Genomic DNA, 13,240 nt, shown 5'->3' with positions numbered 1-13,240 from the left:
TGGTTTGTACAGTCGTCCTGCACATCTGTCTACAGCGCTCGAGCTCATTTACGAGTCGCCTAGGGCTCGAGACGAGACCCTATCCGGCATGCACATTCACATGGATTGTGTTTAGCTCTTTATATCTTTAAATGCTATATTAGCCCGCCAGGCTGCGGTGATTTGTCATAAATGCACAGCAGAGCGTACCGCTTGAGCGCTCTATAGACAGGTATATAGACAGGTGTGAAGACGTATGGTGTGAAGACGACTGTACAGTGTTTTCGCTTTGTAAAACATTTGCAACAGTATTATATCATTTAAATCAATATCAATAAAGGCTGACTGCACGAAAACCTTCTCCGAACGTGGTAAATGAAGAATGCGGCAAAAGGAAAAATTATTCTGGTTTTACCTGAAAGAAATGTTTCGCTTGTGACAGTATACAGAGTCTCTATCTGACCATTGGTTTCGCGGAAACTTTTACTTACTTGTGGGTGCATCAGCGTTTTCAAGTATTTTATCTGCATGGCGAAATCTGCTTGCCACTGTTACAGAGGCTCAGGTATCACCAACGACACACCACGCACGCGACAGCAGCGGCAAAAATTTGCCCGTCGTTTACACACAAATTGTTGATGGTTTGTAATAGTAAGAAACTCTATGCTTTCTATGGTAACGTCAACAAAAATTATCATATTCAACTTGGTAATATATCCGCAATAATGTTTTTAATTTCATTTATAAACAACAAGAAAACGGCAAAAATTGTAAACTTTGATCAAGTTGTTTCTTTAAACCTGAGCTTGTGCAGGATATCATTACACTTAGCCATAATAGCTCTATGACACTTAGCAACAATGTGTGGTACGCGGGACGGCACGACGATTTGGCAAGATATTTGTTTTCAGATCCGCGCTGATGGAATTTCGAAGCCAGCCTGTATTTAAACGAAACCAACAGTCTGACTGTCATGTCCCTATATTCTGTTTGAAGCGGTAGCGCCGTTCCTTTTCCGCCCATTGGACTGCGACATCAAGAAACATGTCAGAGGATAACCAGGATCGGCTGACACAAAATCTGTCTGCTTTGACCGTATCCTTGTGCATTGATTTGTTATTTTTCTCTGCTTTAAGGCCCACAGCTGTAGTATATCTTCATCGAGGTGAATTATATAGGACTTCTTATCTACCACCATATCCTTGCTTCTCATCTTCACCTCCTTAGCTATTTTCCAGGCGAGCGCCGAAAACGGATCCGACGAGCAGTCATATGCAGGTGAGAACCTGTGCTATCCGACGCGTCTGCATGAGAAGCGCACTGTGGCGAATGTTTTTTTAGTTTAGCGTGACCAGCAAAAACTTGTTGCGTCGACGCTATGAACGTTAACAAAGCATACTGCTCAGCACGGGCCCGTCCTGTCCGACCGTCTTTTCTGTGTGCTGTTTCTACACTACGTTCTTCGTTAACAGTAGATTGCTGGCATCATTCTTCCTACAGGGCTGCTGAGGGACATGTGCATCCTTGGTGCAGGGGAGCCAGTGGCTGGCCACACCGTCGCCAACAAGATTTTATCCATTGTAGGGTCACATTTTTTGACGGTAGATGACCGTACTATGCGACCGTCACACTCGTACATAGGTTGGCTTGATCTCTCTCTTTTTTTCTTTTTTTTCAGATACACAAGAAATTTGACTCTACGTGCCAAAGGTTGGTTGAAAAACGTGAAGCCTCGTATGATTCAGATGACAAGGAGCTAGTCAGTCTACTAGAGGCAAGTGTGTAACGCAACCCTTTTTACGTCTGTTCTAGCAGCGTCAAATGAAACGTGAACAAAACGACTTAAACGGAAACAGCAAAACTGCAAGATTTTAATTGAGGGCGAATGAATACTAGCGCAGTAGATTTTCTCGTCGACGTTGCGAGGACCGCTGCGTGGAAGTGTTATTAGACCCCACATGTGTGGTCTCTTAGCAGATATATATGTGTTTTGTGTTCGTGTTTCAGTTACCCTGTTCGCGTCTCATTTGGCGCTGATGGCACATGAAGAATTTCTCATTATAGGCCAGTTATCGTGGGCGACTGCTCAAAAGCGAAGTCTGGTTTTGGGTTGTGAAAAGAATATTAAGTTTGCTCAGTCGAAATGCATCAAGCGGCACTTGTATCGTGCTTCTGGTACAGCTTTCGGTGATTATGATAGGCATATATGACATTTTGCCTAGCGGGTTCATGTTTAATTTTTTTTGCAGAGAAGCCTTTGACAAGCATAGCAGAACTCTGGAAGGCGACAATATAATTGTCTCGAGTGTTTCGGCAACATTTTGATTCAAATTGTGGAACACAAAAAGTAGTTCCTGTTTCTTTGTTTACCATGCCTTAATAATTGTTTCGTGTCAGAAAAGTGCAGTATAAAGGGGTCTTTGGGCTCCAAGTCTGGGTGCAAGCTTCATTCCAGGTCTAATGATGTGCAATTTGCACAAGGAACTGGCAACTGTAAACTTTGGGTTTGTAATATACACATTCGTATTTGTCTCATTTGTGCATTCTTGTTTGGTGATTTTTACATCAAACCTTGTTTACACCATAAAAGCTCAACCCTCTCTTGCTTTTTTTGCATATTTCTAGGTGGCAGTAACTTCAGTGGAATCTACAAAAGCCCTGTTTGAACGGATATGTTTTGATAACGACACAAAAATCAAGGCATCCTTGTGGCCCCTTCCTTGGGACTTGATCTGCTTCATTCCTCCTATGCTCACTTGAAGGTAAACAAACATAGCTAGCTGCGAGGTTTGCTGGTTACTATTGTTCATTATGCTTTCGTGTGCGGGTAGAAACAAAAGTGTATTGCAAAAACTGAGCTTCATGTAGATTACATCCTTGCGTGATTACTTGACAGAACTGCTTTAGGGCACAAAACTCATTGATTGCGACACTATGCCTGAGTCATTCTTATCAAATTATAATAGCATTCTTTGACACATGTTGGAGGATCTGAAAATTTCTGCTGCCACATTTTTTCATTCAGCAAAATGTAGCACAGGCACTGAAATTGAACCTTGTTTTGTGTAGTAGAGAATCTTTACATTTAAAAGAGTCACTAAATTATTTGCAGTGCTCAGTAGGGCCCAGGCAGAAACAGTTGCATATCGAGCTTCTTAATCTCACATTCTTATTTATTTAATTGGCCTTTGGACATCTGTTAGATGTTTAAAGCAGTTTGGCACATTTGGGGGAGGGATATTATCAGTTAATGGAAATTTATTTGTGCTTTAAATAAACTAAAAAATAGCTTGAACGTTGATGCTGCTTTTAACTAGGGTAGTTCTGTCTTATGTAACAGAAACATTGTTTTTTGTAGTACTGATATCTGGGACCTTATGGAAGGGTGTTTGATTAAAGGTCCCTGGCTGACCTTCACAAGTCATTTGTTTCCTTAAACCTTCACCTTTTCACTTCATTTCATTTTATTATCCTGAGAACCCTTGTTTTGAGGGTATTACATAAGGGTTTAGTTAATATAAACTGAAGAACAAGATTTCATGTTATTTTTGCTCAACATGAGTGGGGAAGCTTTCACAGAAGACACAATGGCAAGTGATGACTGCGTTGTGTTGTGTAATTGGCCCAACATTGTGGTCATGTCACATATGCTGCATTGGTGGAAATGTGCTTGCTACACTGAGCATGTCTTGGCTGTTTCCTCATTACTATTGCACCGTAGATTAGTGAAGAAGCTTCAGAAGCAAAAAAAAGCTGCAGGATCAATCAGGAGCCTTTTAACACTCGTTTTATGCATGCATTTGCAAGCAGACATAGTCATACTCTGTGTGACACAGCTGTCTTTTGTAAACTCGCAGGAGAAGAGTCTGTATGGAGAACACCTTCGTAGTGTGGAAGACGCCCTTTCCAACCTTTCCAGCCATACGGTGCAGTTGCAGGCGGTGAGTACTTGAAAAGCCAGCTGACATTTCTGAACAGCAAAGCACTGAGTGTGATAAGCGCAAACCCTTACATAAGCCAGGGATGGTTTTTTGTGCTGTTTGTACTCTTTAGCAACAAAATATTTGCACTGCAGTGCAAATACAAGCATATTTTGTTACTAAAACAGTACAAACAGCTCACAGAAGCTTTCCCTGGCTTATGTACCGCATCTTATGTGTGACATTTCATTGAAACAATAGAGAGATTAGAAGTTTCAGCATGTGGCCATGATAATGTCACTGTGCTCTCTTAGTACACTTCACCAATAACAGAGGTCACTTGCAAGAGCAGTAATTTCAGCAGGTGTGCTCCAGGGGCGGATTTATTGAAAGAACAGGGGTTGGGGAGGGGCGACCTTAGCACGAAATTTTACACAAGAAAATCATGCTGAACCCCCAAGTCTAAGAAACACATGGTTCAAATGAGATCACCCCCTTCAACCACCCTCTCTGAGAGTGACACATTAATCTGTCACTGAGTTACTCCTTGTAAGAATTCATACTTCAGCTGGCTTCACAGTTTGAATTTGTTAGGTATAGCTCCATAAAAAATGCCTACCACTTGTGCACTAGCGGTTATGGCTAGTATTTCAGAATCCAGGTCATGAAGCTCACTAAGCATTAGCACACTTTTGGAATTTTTGCAGACTCTCTGCCTTGTCATGTGCATTACAGTTAGAAACATAGATGTGAAGCTGTAAGGACATTGCTGTTTTATACTCACATTCCGTGCCAAATATTGTGCCACTTGTACAAACAGTTATAAACATTTTTTATGGTTGAAATGCTGCCTTTTACTCTAAAATCTCGCACTGAGGGAGGCAGCACAGGTGTTGCATTATGTGGGAGGATATTTTAATTACCACGTTTGGTTACACTTGTGTGGCTCATTCAGTATAAGTAAACTGCCAAGTAATCTTTGGCAGTGCCAAGCCAAAAGCATGGAATTTCACAGCTCAGCAACAAGAGTGCCGTCCGCTACTTGAAGGATTAGGCACTCATTGCCTTGGCTTTACGCTATGACAGACATTTTTCCTCATTCATCAGTTTTCACTGGTATTCCTTGTTTTGTGAAATGGTGTATCTTTGGTTAGCCCTGCCTGTTGACAGCAGTACATTGTGGATGAAGTGGGTGTCAGGAACAACAAAACTTAGAGCAAATCCAAATGCATGTCCTTTGAGTGTAAATGGGTCAGTGGACAGCCAAAATATTCACACCCACCTCCTTTAATGGTGCCAGCATGGCATGCCATGTGAGCATTCTAATTTAGTATGAAGGCCTCCTTCCTTTCCTTTCATGGCACACAAGTTGCATTTGCAGGACCTAGAAAATCTTGAACAGTACACAAAACTATGCTCTCTGCAAAGCAAAGGCATGCTTATAGCATGTTCATGTGTGTATATGCCTTTACATGTGCATTGCGTTTAAGCGTGGATGGTGTAGAGTATTACACTATTGAGAGAGTGTCCAGACACTAAAATGTCATCACTTATGTTGATGATTCCCTTGTCATCCTGAAGAACTTGTCGAATGGCATTTTGGAAAATTTGTGCTGCTGCGTTTTCACCAAAGAGAAGCTGTGCTGGGGACAACCTTGTTGTTCCCTGTGGTGTCACTTGGTAATGTGAGACTCAAAACCAGGTAACTGTAGAATGGAAAACAGCACATGCTTGTGCACTGCGTCCAGACTCTGCAATGATCACGCTATACTGGGCGAGTTGGTTGGTGTTCATTCTGACGACCAGCGCAAAATTGGACAAGGGACAGGAAAAAAATGATCCAGGTGCTATAGAATAAATCTATTGAATTTTGTAGAGGGTTATCCTTTCGGATTAACCCAGAAGACACTACAGGAGGATGGAATTGAAAGGGGAAAAATTACTGCCTGTATAGAAACCGTCTCCAAAAACTTCTAACATATAAATTATTTTGCAGCACAGAAGAATAAAGGAATAGCATAGAGAAGTACAGAATTTGTAAGAATATAGAAGTAAACTTTTGCTTGGTGGGTAATAATAGGAATGCTAGCTGTGAGAAGCCTGGGCAAAGTGGGCTAATAAAATTAAAGAAAAAAAATATGTGCTGTGCTGTTGCTGAGAACCCAAGCACTTCATGTTCTATGAACTAACAATAATTTTTCCAAACTCCAAACTGTGGCAAAGCCACACATGACTGACCCAGGTAAAGGTGGAGCTAAACCATGCGTCCAAGTCAGTGGTGTCACAGCACACCATGTGCCGAAGACTGTAGCCTCTTCTACAGGTTTCCAGGAAACAAGACTTTGGTGCATGGGAGTGGTTTTCTGATTATAACATTGAATACTTGATAATGACATGAAAACAGATAACGACAGTGGTTGGCAAAGTGAATGTGAATTCTTGAAAAGAAAAATGCAAAGTAATGTACTGAAAATGTTTCGGTCAATCTTTTGAAAATTGTATGCTGTGGTTTATTTTGCTAACCTCGTTTCAGAAACTTTGCATCATACCCTGCTTCTGTTCCTTTCTGACAGCGTTAACTTTGTCTTTATTTTTAAATGTCAAGCAGGTATGGAGAAAATTTGTTATAATATTGATTTGGAAAGCATTATGGTGCATTTCGGTTGGTGATCTGAAGCACGTTTTCTTGCTCCACAAACCAAAACTCAGGTTTCAGTGGCTGGTTTGGATTCAAATCTAGGATTCATGGATCATGAGCAACTTTCTCTGCAGTGGATTGACCTGCTTTGCCCCATGCACCCAGGAGCATGCGGTTTCTTATACTAATTGCCAATTTGGATTCTTCAACCTGCCACGGGTTTTCTGTTCCTTCAGGGATTGAGAGGGGTGCTCTGGAATGCCAACTAGCTGGAATACACCATTACACTCTCATCTGCTACTGAGTAACCGTGGTATCACGTGCACTGAATGACAGCACAGAAATTGCACAAACGCGATAGGCCAGCATTTTTTACTTCATTAGAAGTGCCAGCACCATTGTGTAGTTATTTGTAAGCTGACTATTTTGCATAGAATGTGGCTTTTAAGCTGGCTATTTTGCCTATCATGTGGCTATAGCTATATATATATGATGTACTTAATTAGTTGTGTACTGTAATTGCTGTTTTTTTCTCTGTATAGATTTTGCTTCAGTGCCTTGAAAAGCTCCACATTGGAGAATCTCATGAGAAGCAGCTTGCTAGTCTCGCTAATGTATGTGAGAAGTTGAGCCAGCTTGCACTGCTGCTTGAAGGCCTAGATCTCAAGATGCTCATTTCAGCACGCAAGATCTTAGTCAAGTAGGTGGTACCTCACATTTCCTAACTGCAGTTGCTTCTTTCAACTGTGGAATGGAATCATTTGCTTTCGATTGCAGTTGTTCTGCAATTGCTTTGGGTTGGTTAAATTATTTTTCCTAGCATTGTCGAGTTCCATCAGTCCATAGCAAGCAGTCCAGTATTCTAGCGCTGTTTGTACTGGCAGAAAGACCATCAGTAATAGGTGAAGAACCAAAAGGTCTACGATTTACATTACAAATCTTGGCTGTTATTTGCTTTTGAATACTCTTGCATGCAGCCTTAATGATTCTGTTGTCTTGTGACAATAACTCTTCCTTTATTTACCAACCAAGCTTTTAGTTAGTTAGCCAAGCTTTTCAATGACTGCAACTAAAAACTGAAAGCTGAAAATGTAATTGTCAGCATAAGACAATAAGTGGAAAAAGCTTTTGCAAAAAACACAAGGTGTTAGCTAAACCACATTGTGATCACCTGCACATAACATGACTTAATGCCAACTACTGATCATAGCACATGAACTTACGTAAGCTCAATGGCCTAATTATTCTTTCTAGTTGTGCTTCATAATTTACTCTTTCTGCTCATTGCAGTATCAGAATTGCATGAAGGAGCTGAAATACTTCGTCTGAAGTAATTCAGGGGTATAATCATTGTTCATAAAGACAAAACACTGTATACAACAGTGTTATGAATGAACTGACAAACGTACAATGTCTTTCTGATAGTCATATAAGGATCCATTTTTTCTCCTTTTTGCTATGCCAGGATCCTTCTGCAGTACAGGGATGGCTTGAAACACAAATTTAACATTGATTCTGCTGTAAGTGACCTCTGTAGATATGTGACTGAATGGTTATTGGAACTGGAGAAGATGGAACAAAGAAAGGTAAGAAAATTTGCACTCTGCCTGATTTGTTTTCAATGTTTGTTGATGTTGCACTCGTAACTACTACTATCAGCATTGATTTTATCATTCTCTATTTTTTCGTTGGGAATCTCTTTGCAACATCTCGTTTTAACTCAGCCAGAAAAGCCTGATCAGAAGCATCTAATTGCTCAAGTGTGGCAGTAGAAACAATGAACAAACTGCAAGGAAATAGTTTACATTCTTCAGCTGTTGTTTTCTGTGACAGCTGATTGGAAATGAAAGGTTGCGCATGTTTGACTTAATCATGAGCCTGTATAAAGAAATCACTGCTATGTGAACAGCATTCATGATATTTGCTAGCTTTGTGCCCGTGCATATGCTAAAACGGTTTATATTGCATGCTGCTCTTCTTTTTTTTAGGAAGGAAGTTTTTTGGTGGAGATGAAAGCTGTCGCTTTTCACCTGCGCTTGTTGGACTCCCTCCTTTCTAAATATGAAGGCTATTACAGCAGCAGCATGAAGAACATTGTTAAGATGATTGTCATCCTCTCAAGGCAAGTCTTATGTTTGTGCACATGACATCAGCATTTTAAAAGATGTTTTCTCTTCTACTAATGAAGTGGCTGCATGTGAGGCCTACTAATGAAATCTGGATTAGCAGATGTGCAGATTCTATGCATGCTGCACAATGCATTTAGTGTTGCCTATGCTGCCTTAGTGAACGCAATCCTTTAGTGGTGTTGACACTTTGGTGCTAGCTATTAATTGTGTTCTTCGCAAAAGTTTATTTTAGTGGGAAGTTATGTGCTCATTTAATTTTCGTCTTTAGTAAGTGAGGCAACTGTGTTGCCAGGCTTCTAGTGCACACACCTTGCACCAATGTACTGCCTCTCTGTGTGCAGATTGCCTGCTCTCGAGGTTTATGCTGCCAGCCTCCTAGCATCCCATAGAAGCAGTCTGATGCTGCATGTCTGGATAGCAGCAGAACACCTTGTGGCAGTCCTTGCAGCCAATGCTGACTTTTGTGGAGCTGTTCTTGGCTTTGGTATGGTCATTTGACATGTTGTAGGGAGTCTCACTGTGTGTGCATTTGTTGGCTCAAGTGAATGAGTTATTCAGCCCTCCCCAGTGTTGCCAGCTGACTGCTACTTTATTATTGCTCTCTAACTAGCTGTGGTGGCTCAGTGGGTTTGGCGTTCGGCTGCTTACAAGGATGTGGAATCAAACCTGGCTGTGTCAGCTGCATTTCAGTGGAGGCAAAGTTCACAAGATCCGTGTGTGCCGTGCAATGTCAGGGCACGTTAAAAGACCCGAGGTGGTCTATGTTAATCCGGAGCCCTCCACTACGGTGTCCCTTGTAGCCCATGGGTCGTTTCGGAACATTAAACAGCACACACCACATGTGATTATTTTTAGCCTTATGTTTTTACTAACTGGATCTATATTCCAGAGAACATTTTTGCCTTAATACCCTGCGCCCTGTTGTAAGTCCTTTTGTATATGGTGAATGCTAGGAGTGCATGTGTTGCATTGCATCGGTGTTTCTGCCACTGTGGTGTATCTACTGGGAACCTCAAAAAGGCACTTACCTCTACTGAGATATAGACACTTCTGCTGCATGCAGCTGTGTGAAAGAACTTGTACAGGAACATTGTTACTTGCCTCCACCTTATGATTGTGCCAGTCCTGTTTTATTAAATTTGGCAAAAGAAATAGTCACTTCATTTTTCTTTTTTTCCTCTATATTCTGTTCAGTTTTTCTGTGTAAAGCATGCTTAAATGCTGAAATAGGTAGGTTGCCTCTTGTTTTAAATGGTGACGTGCATACCTGAGCTTTGTTATGCATGTGAGGTCCCATGTCATTGTATACATAAAGTTGCTGTGTAACAGTAGTTGAGTCTTGAAGGAATTTGTAGGGGTTTCAGAAACATTTAGGTGCGTATGGTCTCCAAAAGCTTCCGTGTTACTGATGGCTGTAGTCTTGTTTCATGCGCCTATGAACAGCAAAACATATTCATACTCTTTCAGAACACTAGCAAATGCCGCATTCAAATTCAGTGCTTGTTGTTTCATGCATCTCATGGTGATGACATCATTATAGCTGCTGTAGCCATCAAGGATACATCTGAGCCCATGAAATTTAGGAGTTTTACTCTCACAACCATGTCTTGGGCATAACCTTGGTTGCAGTCAGCTGTGCTCCTCTTTTGTGGTCTGGGGTGCCTGTCTGATGTCGGGTGTATTGAAGCGATGTGGTGTGGATATGCAAGACTGCATAAGGAAAATAAAGCTGGTGTATTGCTACTGCACTCATACTAAGCCAGGAAGTTACATTATTAGCTGATATTGATAAAGTGATATTGAAATTGATTATTGATAAAGTGTAATGTCAAGATAATGGAAAATACACACGTGGATATAAAGATGGATGCCTTTCTTTTCTTTCTGAAGTAAAAATGAAAGTGCAAATTTGCATTCAAAAAGAAAAGCTGGTCAAATATGACCTTATTTCAGTTTGCATTTCCTTGCTACTTACTTTTGTAATCGTAAGCAATTAGGAAAGAATAGAGAGCCTTGCTCATTATTTCAGTCTTATGATTATTTTTTTTTTTTCATTGTAAGGTGCTACAATTTTTCTGCAGATCTGTGTGAAAAGTTCTTATCTGGTTTTGTCATCTGAGAATTACATTGTGCAGCACATGGCAATGGTTTCATTCGCTCAGTTTGCACAAGTCACAGAGTACAACAGTGTCATTACTAAAGCAGTTGAATGTCCGCCCCTAAAACAAGCAGTGACATCGTTTCTTATGAAGGTAAGTTGGGCACCTTTGATATTCAGAATTTGAAGTCATAATGAGCCCTAATAGATAAAACAGGCAAACAACAGTCCTGTATTCAAGAAATACTGAATAAATAACAAGTATTACTGTGTTTTTGTGTGCTCCAGTGAACATTGACTGTTAAGCTAATATGTGTCACGGATAAATGATTGCATAACTCTTGTTTAGTTAGTTTTTCTCCTTGCTGCTAGAAGTGCTGAAGAATCAGCTTTAAAATTTGGTAGTCAAAACGTGTACATACAGGGGCAACCAAAATATTATGAAGCATGCTTCCGCGTTTGAAATTTTCTCACACGTTTCATAGAGAAGATATGATGGTTTCTTGTTCTCATGTGCAAGTGCATCAGCGGCAGGTGCTAACATATGCAAGAATTACTTCCTAATTTTCGCTAAATAGGGCATAAGAATACTTTGATCGTCGAAGCGTGCTCCGTGTTATTATGGCCAGGACTTGTGGGGTTTTAAAATTGGGAAATAGATACGTTCTCCCCGCTTAACCGCGGCTGACAGTTCAAAACCGCGTGGACCCCACCCCGTGGTCGCGTACGCTACCGAGCGCTCACCGACCACGGCGGGCCTTGCTCTACGGGAACAAAGGAACGACACACTGGCTGACACAAACAAGGCATTTATTGCTGCAACAACAATAACGCCAGCTAGCAACAAAATACACTGAGGAATCGAGGGCGTCCGACTCACCAGCACAGCTACGAGCGAACGTTCGCCCACGCTAGGGCAAAAGTGAAGCTCCGAGGCCGGACGGGACGGGGTGGCGGGAGCATGTTCCGACCACGAGGCGCCCGCGGCGTAGAGCGGAGCGGTGCGCGACATGTCCATGCGCTTTCCCGATACCGAGCAGAAGAGACCCGTCTCTCCCCCGCATGCGCGCAGCAAAACGCCATCCGTGGCGCTGGTGTCGCTGCGACGCGGGCGCCCTCCCCTGTTAGTTAAAGTAACACAACTGAGAAGGGTACATGGCAGGGAAGCTAACCACAGTTGGGGATACATTGCGGGAAAGCGAACCACGGGGTCGAGGGCATCCCCACAGGCTTTACTGATTTATATACAGTATCATGTCCACTTTTGCGGTATAGTGTGGTAGCGTGCGACTGTGGTCTGTGTATCTCCGTGTACTGCAGCCAGCAGTGCTAGCATGCAATGAAGCCAACTACTGCAGGCAAAGGAAGAGGGATTGGAGAGGCAGTTCATGTTATGGCACCTTGGTGTGGCACGTTCTCCCTCAAGGGAACACACACTGAGGTACCGTATCTGCTACAACGCTTGGGCGTACAGAGCAGTGAAGCAGACTTCACTAGCCACGAAATGTTTTTCTTGTGGAAAGCCCCATGAGCACCAGTCAGTATGCTGCCCTTGGCACTATAGCCATCATCTAATGCTGCAAGCCCCCACTGCTGTTACCACTATTGAAAATGCTTTGTTGCTTGCAATATAGTTGAAGCATAAAAGAAAATGGACAATCCTTTAGAATGCCTGCATAGCATTCTATAGCGGCAGCGCCATCTGTGTTCTTGAATGAAAAATAAAAACAAGAAACCTGCACTCAGGCCTGACAGTTGGGTGCCACAATCTCTTGCTGTCCTTTTCAACCCCTTGGTGCAAGGGTAGTGCAGTCTGAAGGGTATAAAAAAGGCAAGCAGGAGCAAAGGCAGGCAGTAGTTCCCCTAGCTGCAGGAAAGTGTTGGTGCTAATTAACCTCCCTTCCCTAAGCTTACCTTGGACCGTTGGAGTCAGTGTAGCGGTACTGGTAGCCCACCAGCGAGTCCTCACTGATCCGATGGTACCAAGCACCCAGCGGAGTTCGTATAATTTTCCAGCCTGTGCTGTTTAATAAAAATTTTAAAGAAAAAAAAGCCTGTGCTGTGGTCCAGCAGAGTGAGCCCCGATTATCAACTGTCCCTTTCAGCACAGGCTTTTCTTGTTTTTGTTTTCATTCAAGAGCACAGATGGCGCTGCCGCACTACAACATTAACAACGTATGCAAGATGAAGCCAGAATAGCCATCACGACACAAACTTTCGAATACAAGGAGTGAACTGAGCAAATGACATATTAAAAGCCACCGCCGCGGTGGCTCAGTGGGTATGGTGCTCGGCTGCTGACCCAAAAGACGCGGGTTGGATCCCGGCCGCGGCAGTTGAATTTCTATGAAGGAGAAACTCTAGAGGCCCGTGTACTGTGCGATGTCAGTGCACGTTAAAGAACCCCAGGTGGTCGAAATTTCCGGAGCCCTCCACTACGGCGTCTCTCATAGCCTCAGTCGCTTTGGGACGTTAA

At 42.3% G+C, this 13,240-nt stretch overlaps 1 pseudogene across 1 annotated transcript in view; it reads left to right on the top strand.

Annotated features, from left to right (window-relative positions):
- Nucleotides 1-839: 839 nt before the first annotated feature.
- The window catches only part of LOC149353225 (uncharacterized), a 30,906-nt pseudogene continuing 18,505 nt past the window's right edge, over nt 840-13,240 (top strand). Inside the window, exons 1-10 of the transcript XR_016290936.1 lie at nt 840-1,074; nt 1,218-1,257; nt 1,480-1,559; nt 1,658-1,753; nt 2,605-2,741; nt 3,837-3,920; nt 7,080-7,237; nt 8,003-8,123; nt 8,526-8,659; nt 9,008-9,150. The product of XR_016290936.1 is annotated as an uncharacterized LOC149353225 (transcript). The remainder of the gene's footprint in view (nt 1,075-1,217; nt 1,258-1,479; nt 1,560-1,657; nt 1,754-2,604; nt 2,742-3,836; nt 3,921-7,079; nt 7,238-8,002; nt 8,124-8,525; nt 8,660-9,007; nt 9,151-13,240) is intronic.

The sequence above is a fragment of the Amblyomma mixtum genome, chromosome 3, assembly GCF_055824585.1.
Source record: "Amblyomma mixtum isolate Tamu chromosome 3, ASM5582458v1, whole genome shotgun sequence".
NCBI lineage: Eukaryota > Metazoa > Arthropoda > Arachnida > Ixodida > Ixodidae > Amblyomma > Amblyomma mixtum.
The sequence above is the reverse complement of the archived record's forward strand: the minus strand, read 5'-3'. Positions and strand labels throughout refer to the sequence as shown.